This window comes from Eucalyptus grandis, chromosome 5 (genome assembly GCF_016545825.1).
Source record: "Eucalyptus grandis isolate ANBG69807.140 chromosome 5, ASM1654582v1, whole genome shotgun sequence".
NCBI classification, from domain to species: Eukaryota; Viridiplantae; Streptophyta; class Magnoliopsida; order Myrtales; family Myrtaceae; genus Eucalyptus; species Eucalyptus grandis.
Genome location: NC_052616.1, coordinates 56,195,195 through 56,205,907, shown reverse-complemented (window position 1 = coordinate 56,205,907; position 10,713 = coordinate 56,195,195). Strand labels below are relative to the sequence as shown.

At 37.3% G+C, this 10,713-nt stretch overlaps 1 pseudogene; it reads left to right on the top strand.

Annotated features, from left to right (window-relative positions):
* Positions 1-324: 324 nt before the first annotated feature.
* LOC120294056 lies at positions 325-8,274 on the top strand (annotated as a pseudogene).
* The last annotated feature ends 2,439 nt before the right edge of the window (positions 8,275-10,713 follow it).

Below are 10,713 nucleotides of genomic sequence, written 5' to 3'. Positions count from 1 at the left end.
AAAATAAAAGTACTTAATGTTGAATGAATAGTGTAAATTAAATTGTACGTTGTTTTTTTAATTAATTAATTATTTATAAATTTGAATTAAATTAATTAAAAATAAAAACATTTATTTAATATATAATGTCTCTCAATGCGTCGAAAATTTATTATTTTTAAAAAATAATATATCGACGTATCGTGTCATATCGCTATTACTTAGGTCACGGACTGCGTGCCGAGGGAACGTGCAAGCACATGGAACGTGGTGTAGAACGACAATTCAAACATTATTGTTCCTATAATTGCTTATCTCGCTAGTGCATTCTATCATCAACCAACCATGAAGTCTTGCTTCACCGTCTCTATCTCTCTTTGCTTCTTCCTCAACTATCTCGGTGTTTATACTCGAAGTTCTGAGTCGGCACCTACATATCTATGGGAGTACTGTAACTCCACCCTCTTCACTCCCAATTCCACCTACCGATCCAACCTCGACACCCTCCTCTCTTCCCTCTCCTCCGCCGCCACCAACAGCACCTTTGGCTTTGCCAGCGCCACTGCCGGTCAAAACCCTCCTGACCAGGCCTATGGGCTCTTCCTCTGCCGTGGTGACGTCAGCACCGCCACGTGCAGCGACTGCGTCGCCACTGGAAAACAGGATATCCTCCAGAGATGCCCCAACCAGCGAGTCTCCGTGATCTGGTACGATGAGTGCATGTTGAGGTACTCGAACGAGTCCATCTTCTCTGTCATGGAAGAGACGCCTGCTTTTACGATGTACAACACCGGGAACATCAGTAACCCGACCGAGTTCGTGCAAGTGCTCGGTAACACCATCACAGACGCTGCCTGGAACGCTTCGGACGGCGACTCTCGGAAGAAAGTCGCAGTCGCTACGGCCAATTTCACGAGCCTGCAGGAGCTGTACACGTTTGCGCAGTGCACGCCGGACTTGTCGAAGTGGAACTGTGACACGTGTCTCCGGTCTGTGATTCCGGGTCTTCCCCAGGGGAAGCAAGGAGGGAGGATGGTTACTCCTAGCTGCAACGTGAGGTTCGAGTTGTACCCCTTCTATAATGCCTCCGCCCTGCTGGCCCCACCTCCTCCTCCGGTAACAACACCCGAAGGCCCTCTTCCTCCGGTTACAACACCTGAAGGTACGTCGAACTTTTCTTTTGCCTCTCTTCCACTCCTTTTAGGCCACTTCTATTAGACTTGGAATTCTAATTCCAAAAAATTGAAAAGAAACTTCTACTCACTAAATTGTGCTGGTCCGTTTTTCACTAAATATTTTTATGAGGCACAAATTAATTTGGAGTAAACATATGGAATTGATATTAATTTGGGTTTTAAGCTGAGCCTATCCTTCTGTGACCTTGCAAACTGAAGAGTTGCCGATGGCTTTGTTAGCCATTAGTCGACTATTGCATCGTGTGCTTTGTCAATTTGAAGCTTGTCAATGTTAATCTTCAGATCTGAACACGACACATTTGCGTTGGTTTTGCTTAATGGCACTATAGGCTCAACTTTAATTTTATCTTCACAAGATGCTTTTGGAAAGGATAAAAATCAAATGACAATAACTTGTGATTGGAAGTCTTGCTGAATTTAGAAAGGATGAGGCTATATCTATGATCTAGATGACTAAATCCACTCATTTTTACTAAATAGACAATATCGCCTTCAATGGTTTATTTTAGTTACTTTTCTATCGTGGATTTCCTTCAAAATTTAATCTTATTGCTATTTAAAGAATGAAAATGAGCCTCTTTTTCATCACTGATCTTATAGAAACCTGCCCATTCTCCGTCAGTTTTATCTCAAAGACTCACTTTTGTGGTGCATTCTCAATTGGCATTTGATTTGTCTAAAATAATGTCTCGTCTCTATTTACTGTCTCTAGTGGTTTTATTTTGCTATGGATGAGTTACTTTATCTTAGAGCATGTAAAACAATATAGGAAATATTTAAGGATACATTTGTTTCACGAAGATAAATAATTTAGATAACATTTTCTTATTAATAATCGACTGTATCAATTATAAAAATGGGTCAACAAAAAATATTATTATCGTCTACAAAAATATTTAGACATAAATTATTAATAATAGAAATATTTTTTATCGACTAATTATTTTTTATACAAAAAATCAAATTTAAAATATATTTTTTTAAATCATTCATTTTTTTGCCAAATAAATGAAGCCTAATTTAAAATGCTCCTATAATTGTCTTGTACAAGTAATGCGACATGTGCAGGCAAAAACAAAGCAGGAAAAAGCAACAAATCGGCCGTGATAGCTGTAGCCATTACTGTTCCTGTTGGAGGTGCTTTGGTACTTCTTTTTCTCACTTCTTGTTTCCTTCGAAGAAAAGGAAAGAAGACGAATGAAACCGTCAAAGGAATAAGCGGTAAATTGACCATTAGCCTTTATTTTTTCTTGAAGGATCAATGTCATAAAACTTCATTATTATTCATAAGTACTCAAAAATACTAATCATACAGATTAAGAGTCCATTTGACATAACTGTAACTTGTGAATTTGGTATCTACAATTGTAATACCTTAGAATTGGATGAGACGGCTCCATAAAGTTAATTTAAGCTACTATAGCAGTGAAATGTTGGCTCAACATTTTACGAACCCCTTGTTTCATAACTCAAGTTGGTCTGGCAAGCCCTGCTAAGTCAAATAAGTCGAGCTAATCCTTGTTACATGCTTTAAAAACATCGAATTTGTATTTCTCAATGCCTAAATATCAGTAGTTTTCCTTATTTCTCAATGCCTGCATTTGATATATGGGGCAGAAATAATATGATTTAGGATACGCACCGGTACATATTGTCGCTTCCCTTACCTATAATATATCGAAAAAGTTCTGTCACTGCAATAAAATTGTAAAATAATGCTATTATGATTTCACAGCAAGTAGATTTAGAAAAGAACAGCTTACATATTATAGTAGGACTACTTACAGATTCTATAGACCTATCAAATGTAGGAATTTAATTTGTCACCAGTTCGTGTTATCAAATGAAAAATCACAAGAATACTATTTGATTTCTATAATTATGAAACAAAATTAGCCATATTTTAACCATAAAATGATTCCATACATGTTACATCATTAATTGACCTGAAAAAAGATATGAAACAAATTCAAAATTAAAATACTTTACCCTATTATAATACTTTTACAATCTGGATCACCCCACAAAACGAATACTTTTCCGTAAGTTCAGCAAACGTGAAATAAACAGAAGTTTTATTCAAAATCATGGACATACATGTATTTTAAGTAAAAGAACGAGGATCATACTGATAGAGAGGTATCAACATCAAATATGTGAATAAATTTGGTGCAATTCAAGGTTCCTCATTTTCAAGATTTGATCTGGAAAACCATGCCAAGAAATCTTAACCAATAGAATTGTTTGGTCAACAAACGATAGAGCTTGTCCATCGACCAAGAAGAGTTCAGGACTAGTTCCCCTAGAACCCCATATTGACTAGTTCCCCTAGAACCCCATATTGACTTTAGTACGAGATATACCGCAACAAACAATATATCAGGAACTCCTATAACTGCTGCTATACAACTAGGAATGAGCACTGGATCTATTCCAACTTGGGAACCGACCCGATCCATGTTCGTTTGGTTTCGAGCCAGTACCTCCAACTTAAGTATGTCCTCAATATGGAAAGTAACCACGTGACCACTTAAACATGACAAGTTTTGTAATAAAAGAATGCAAATTTTCATTTTTAAATAATAAACCTAATTATTACCCAAAATATAAAAATGAGCTGATGGAACAGGTTGGTTTGGAACCAACCGATTTGGTTCCAGATCTAGATTGGGAACTGACTCATCCTAGTTTTGATCACCCCTATATACAACAACCACCACCAGAAGACAATCAACAACAATCAAGATTCAAGAGATAGTATTCCATAAATGGAGGATTCCAATTCTTCTTCTTCATGCACTTCCAACCTTCGGAGTGTAATTGACTCCACCAACAGTTATAGTGCTATCAATAGAAGGAGTAGTTTAGGAAATTTACATCTCCGTTCTTGCCTTCTAGATGAAATAACACAGCAATTCTACAAAAAATTCACTGAACATGATGAAAATTTCTCCCTTTCATAGGTTACTGCCTTAAAACAATTCAAACTCTCAATAACCAATATCATTATTAGTACAACAAAGCTGAAGGGAACTCTTCCAAACTTGCTTAGAGAAACTACATCCAAAGAACAAATGGGATCTATATCAGCATTTTCATGACACAAAAAACATAGAGTCTGGCCATGATTAGATTATTCTCTGTCAATTCTTAGAAATATAGGTAGCTTATCTTGTATGGCCAAACAAATGGGATCTAACCTCAATGTTATCTTGCACTGCTTTTCCTGACAATCTCCCTAGCTGAAGCAAAGGCAAGAATGTCACTAGAAGCAACAGTGCTAGTATCGTGGTGTTACAAAGAAGATGTGGAAAAAATCTTACCACAAATTGTTGAGGTTGTCCCACATCAGTTGTGAAAGGAACTAGTGGTCGGTATATAAGTGTGAGGAAAAATCTCACCTTTTGAGAGAAGTCCAAGACCACCTAACACTGGTACCAGAGCTTAGGTTACCAATAAGTTTGGATCCAACAGTCGCATGAAAGAGTTACGAGTTATTGTGGCCTCGACCTAGAATCAATGTGCGAGGGAAAGATTGTTGAGGTTGTCCCACATTTGTCGTGAAAGGGACTAATGGTCAGTTAATAAGTATGAGGAAAAGTCTCACCCATTGAGCTAGTTTTAGGGTGAGAGAGTCCAAAGACCACGCAATACTAATATTAGAGTTTAGGTAAGTTACGGGTTGTTGTAACTTTGACCTAGGCACAATGTGTAAGGACGAGATTGTTGAGGTTGTCCCACGTTTATTGTGATTGGGGCTAGTAATCAGTTTATAAGTGTAAGGAAAAGTCTCATCCTTTAAACTAACTTTTGAGATGAGAGAAGCCCAAGATCACCTAATATTGGTATTAGAGTCCGAGTTGCCAACAAGTGTGGAATCAACAATCACACGGGAGAGTTATGATTTGTTGTGGCTTCGACACAGGCTCAATATGTGATGGGGAGATTGTTGAGGTTGTCACACATCGGTTGTGGAAGGGGCTCATTATTGATTTATAAGTGTGAGGGAAAACCTCACCCTTTAAGCTAGCTTTGGGTGAGAGTAGCCTAAGATTTTTCCACCACTAGTGTTAGAATCCATGTTACCAACATGTTTACACCCCAATAGTCACACAAAAGAGTTATGGGTCGTTGTGACTTTGACCAAAGGCTTCTTGTGTAAGGGGGAGATTGTTAAGGTTGTCCCACATTGGTTATGAAAAGAGCTAGTGGTCAGTATATAAGTGTAAGGGAAAGTCCCATTCTTTAAGCTAGCTTTTAGGGTGAGAGAAGACCAGGACCACCCAACACTAGTATTAGAGCCTAGGTTGCCAATGAGTCCAGACCCAACAATCATACAAGAAAGTTACGGGTTATTGCGGCTTCAACCTAGACTTGATGTGTTAGGAGGAGATTATTAAAGTTATCTCACATTTGTTGCGGTAGCAACCAGTAGTCGATTTATAAATAAGGAAAAACCTTAAGATAGTTTTTGGGGTGAGAGAGGCCTAAGACTACCTAACATTAGTATCAAAGTATAGGTTGCGAACAAGTCTAGATCTAATATTCACAAGGGTTTACAAGTTATTGTAGATTTGACTCAATCCTGGTGTGTGAGGGGAGACTATTGAGGTTGTCCCACATTTGTTGCAAAATGAGTTAGTAGTCGGTTTATAAGCATAAGAAAAAACTTTACACTTTCAGCTAGCTTCTGGAGTGAGAAAAGCCCAAAACCACCCAATACAAATAGGTACCTAGATTGATATCAAGTCTTCAGACATTTTGTTAGGCCATTTCCATTTAGAGTTATGAATTATATCGGCTACCTTTATAGTTCAAAGAAGATTAAAATTATAAACTACTCTCCTTGGGTATACATCTAGCAAGATCCCTTGGGTATACATCCAACAAGATCCATTAGAATGCCATGAGGTATGTTAGAGTGATATAGATTCACCATTATCAATCTAACTATAGGTAGCATCTACACAGCAATTAGTAGACCTAACACCACCCAGAGCATGAAAAAGTGATCATGATAAAAGATTCATTTGATTACTTTGTTTCCTATAATATTCATGATTTTTTTTATTGACCAGTCAAGAGAGGAAAGATTTCTTTGGGGTAGTGGGACAATCATACCTATCTAATCCAGTGGTCTACATTGTGCTAACATTCCCAAGCATTGGTAGTCATATAAGCACCACTAGGAGCCAATGACAATATAATTGACAATCAAACTGCCTTTCTTTTTTTTCTTTTTTTGTAATGTAGTTGCAAGCGAACTTACCACTGTGGAGTCTTTGCAATTTGACTTCACTACAATACAAGCCGCGACAAATGATTTCTCTCTTGAAAACAAGTTGGGTGAAGGTGGATTTGGTGAAGTTTTCCAGGTAGGTATTACATATTAGTTAGAAACAATCAAGAATTCTTTATATATGAATTGAACATAATGGTGCCAAGAAAAAAAAAACATGTAGCACTTTTTTATGTTATTTTTTAAGGAGTGGTAATACGAAATTAAACGATAAATACAAAATACTTTAGGGTAGACTTCCTAATGGACAACAAACTACGGTAAAGAGGCTATCTCAAAGCTCAAGACAAGGTGATGAGGAATTCAAGAATGAAGTTCTATTAGTTGCAAAGCTTCAACACAGAAATCTTGTATGACTGCTTGGATTTTGCTTGGAGGGAAGGGAAAAGCTACTAGCGTATGAGTTTGTGCCAAATAAAAGCCTTGATTTCTTCTTATTTGGTATGTTGCAACTTAATCTTCTTATCTTAAGAATACATAATTTGCTTGACAGCAAATGTTCGAGCTTTCACTAGCTCTGGAAACCATGAATTAAAAGGTTTTATGTTCTTTCAACTGATTATAGTTCTTTTCTTAAGCTACCTATGATTGATGAGAGTAAATATATTCGCTTTGAGTTTTTGATAGGTGACACATGCTAGCACATAATGAGTTTGGGTGCAATGATGCAGATCCCCAAAAAAGCGGTCAATTGAATTGGCCATTACGATATAAAATAATATTTGGGATTGCTCGAGGATTGCTCTACCTACATGAAGATTCTCGTCTCCGAATCATCCACCGTGACTTAAAATGTAGCAATATCCTGTTAGATAGTGAAATGAACCCAAAGATTTCGGATTTTGGCATGGCAAGGATTTTTGGAGGTGATCAAACTCAGGCTAGCACAGATAAAATCGTGGGGACTTTGTAAGTCTTAGTTTTAGAATGGATGACTTTGTAATTGGATGCCATACTTGCTCATTTTATCTATTTCTGCAATATACAAATGGCTAATGTTCAATTTTGCAGTGGTTACATGTCTCCAGAGTATGCAATGCATGGAGAGTTCTCAGTTAAATCTGATGTTTATAGTTTCGGCATACTACTTTTAGAGATCATTTGCGGCAAGAAAAATAACTTCTACCACCAATTGGACGGGGGTGAATACCTTGCTAGTTATGTAAGTTTAACCGTGGTACTCTTTACACTGCACTCCTTGTAATTTTAGTAAAGTGAAATTGAAATTCCTTCGTAAAAACTTAATCATTTAGCTTGCGGAAACACTTCTGATTCAATTCCTTAGCCACATATGATCTTTTGCAAGATTCAGATGTCTTGCATGATGAGTTGTTGAATTAATGCTGCAATTTTGTGAAGATTTTCCGGAATTATTCTTGTAGGCATGGAATCAATGGAGAGACGGCACACCCTTGAAAGTGTTGGACGTGGCTATCATGGATTCATATTTAAAAGATGAAGTACTTCGATGCCTGCACATTTGCTTGCTATGCATCCAGGAAGATCCGGCTATTAGACCCACCATGGCAACTGTAGTTCTCATGCTTAGCAACAATTACTTTAACCTGCCATCGCCTCGACATCCAGCCTTCTTTGTCCGAAGTCGATCTCGAGGGCTAAGCATCCCAATGAAAGAGCTTCAGTCAAACCAATCCACTAGTAGTACTATTCCTTCGTCAACCAATGGTATGTCAATTACCGAATTCTACCCCCGATGAATGGTTGTGTGAGTAAAATCTTTCTTCGTGGATGGTCTTCCAGTGAGATTGCTTGGCTTTCCACCAAGATTATTTATTAACAATAAGCAAAAATCTATGTAATTACATAATAAGATTTTAATTACTCTGGGGAGTGGAGTGCTAAAAGAAGAGTCTATACATATTATTATGATTCGTCTAAGACTTTGTTACTATTCAAGGCTAAATCATACGTCGATCCTTTGTAATTTAGCGCATTTGTACATTATTGTGCTTCTATACCACTCAATCCAACAACTTCTCTTGTGTAGACTAAATAATCAAATTCAAGTGTTCATTAGCTGACCTAGTAGACTACACATTTCTTTACCATTGAAACTAGTTGGGTTCTGGTGTTGTTAATAAATCAAAGTATTTTGAGTCTTTATATTCTTTCTCAGTAGTATAGCCCGAGACAAAGATTATCTATTTGTATCGTCAACGCACTTTCTCTTGTGAAATCATGGACAAATTTGTTCCGGTTGTGTCTGATATTTTGGCACAAAAGAATATCTCAAGTCTAGCAGAATTCATTTATTCCGTGCTCAGAATTACGCATTTTTTGCTCTTCTGGAAAGTACGTTACTATTAGAAAGAGTAAAGTGTTTCTCCGCTTTTCATTTCCAAAAATGCCCTTAATAATTTTATAAAGTAAGAACCTAACTTTTACTCGAGAGTTACAGCCCTTGTCTTTCAAACATTATATCTAATTTTTATTATTTCCTTTCAATCAGACAATTTCAAAGAGGTTGCTATGGTGTTTTCATCACTGTTTCAACCAACTTCTATTCTCCTTTTGTAGACATCTAATTTTCTTTCCAAAGTTAAAGAAGTTGCTGATCTCAACGTTGGGAATTCCTTTGACGGTGTTGATTATAGACCATCTACTTCTTTCCATGCTACTCATTCAACATTCAGAGATGTCTTGCCATGAAAGGTTTCTCCGATTTGGGTCGCTACTTATATGACTATGTGACATCTATATGTTTTCTATTAGTCTAATACTTACAAATTTGTTTGTCTTCTTATTTCTTTGATTGATTGGTGTATCTTTTCAGTTAGTTGTTATGGTATTTAAATTATTAACTCTATCAATCTTCTCATCATGGACTTGACAGAATGAGTGTATCATTGTTATCATTCGGGGACAGGGAATTAAGCCGTCCCTAAAATTTTTGGCGACAGGTTTCAAGAAACCTTCACTGACGATAGCCGATGGTCTATGAGTCGTCACTAATGAGAGTCTAGGACCAATTTTGACTTGCGCGTACAGTTTTGCCCGTCACCTATCGATTATCTTGTAGTGTTAGCAAGTTTAGGGAACTCCAGGAATAGCATGATTTTTGGAAGATACAGAAGGGAAAACGATGAAGCAAGTCGGCTCATGTAGTGGAGGTGTTGTATGATGAAAGAATAGCATGCCTTTCTAATATTGTGATCCTTGGTTTTATGTAGCAAGAGTTTAATCATGTACTCAATAAATTCTGATGATGGAGCAATAATAAATTCTTGGATTTGTAAGAATATATCGCCTTTATTCATTTAACGAAATATAGTATGCTTTTAGTTTCCGAACGTTTTTGTATGAGGTTTTCATTGTACGTTCCTTACACTAACATTATCATGTCGCTTTAGGTCTTCGCAAAGTTTCTAATAGTAATACCGTGAAGATTGGAGGATTCTCATATGATAAAAATTACACACAGCAATTTTTTAAAAGAGGGAAGAGTTTAATCATGTACACCTCTTATCTCATTCCACAATCTTCGAGATGGAGCTGAGCCCCAATTCCTAAGCATTCCGTTAGGAGCACGTCGTGAGCATGATGCTGCAAGGGCATCATTCCAAGCCGCATGACCATAGCACTGGACATGGAAAGTTCTATTATGTCCATAATAGTTATACCCAGATCCAGCGGCGCTGATGTGAAAATCTCTCAGGATTCCGTATAAATAAAACAGTAACCATCTCCCTCGTCGTTTTTGTCTCTGTTGCATATTTGCTGCACCACAGTCTCGTCTGGCATGTCTCTCCCAATCTGCCATATGCAATGAAGACCGATAATGGTGGCCACAATTCTCTGAAAATAAGCCATATTCGTTTATGTATGCCTTTGTTTCTTTCTGCGTCGTAGTGTTTTCTTTGCTGTTTCACTAGAGAATCCGAATTATGTCTGCATATCGGAATGCCCTGGGCCTTTTAAAATGGGCTGCCTGGTTGCAACCTTTCCTCTTCTCAGTTATATTTTAACACTCTCCCCTGGGGATCATCTACACTACGTTGGGTCATTCACCTAAGTTACACCATTGTTCTCATTTGCCACCCTGGTCTACGAATTAGTATATACTTAGAAAAGGATCGTAAATGACTGGGAGCTACTCTGTGATGATGTAATTCTATTTCCCTCAGAGCGGATAATCTGAATCCTGCACATGAGTGTTCAGTCATTTTGTGCTAATTGTAAGGTAAAAACATCATAACATTTTGTAGTAATTTTTCATTA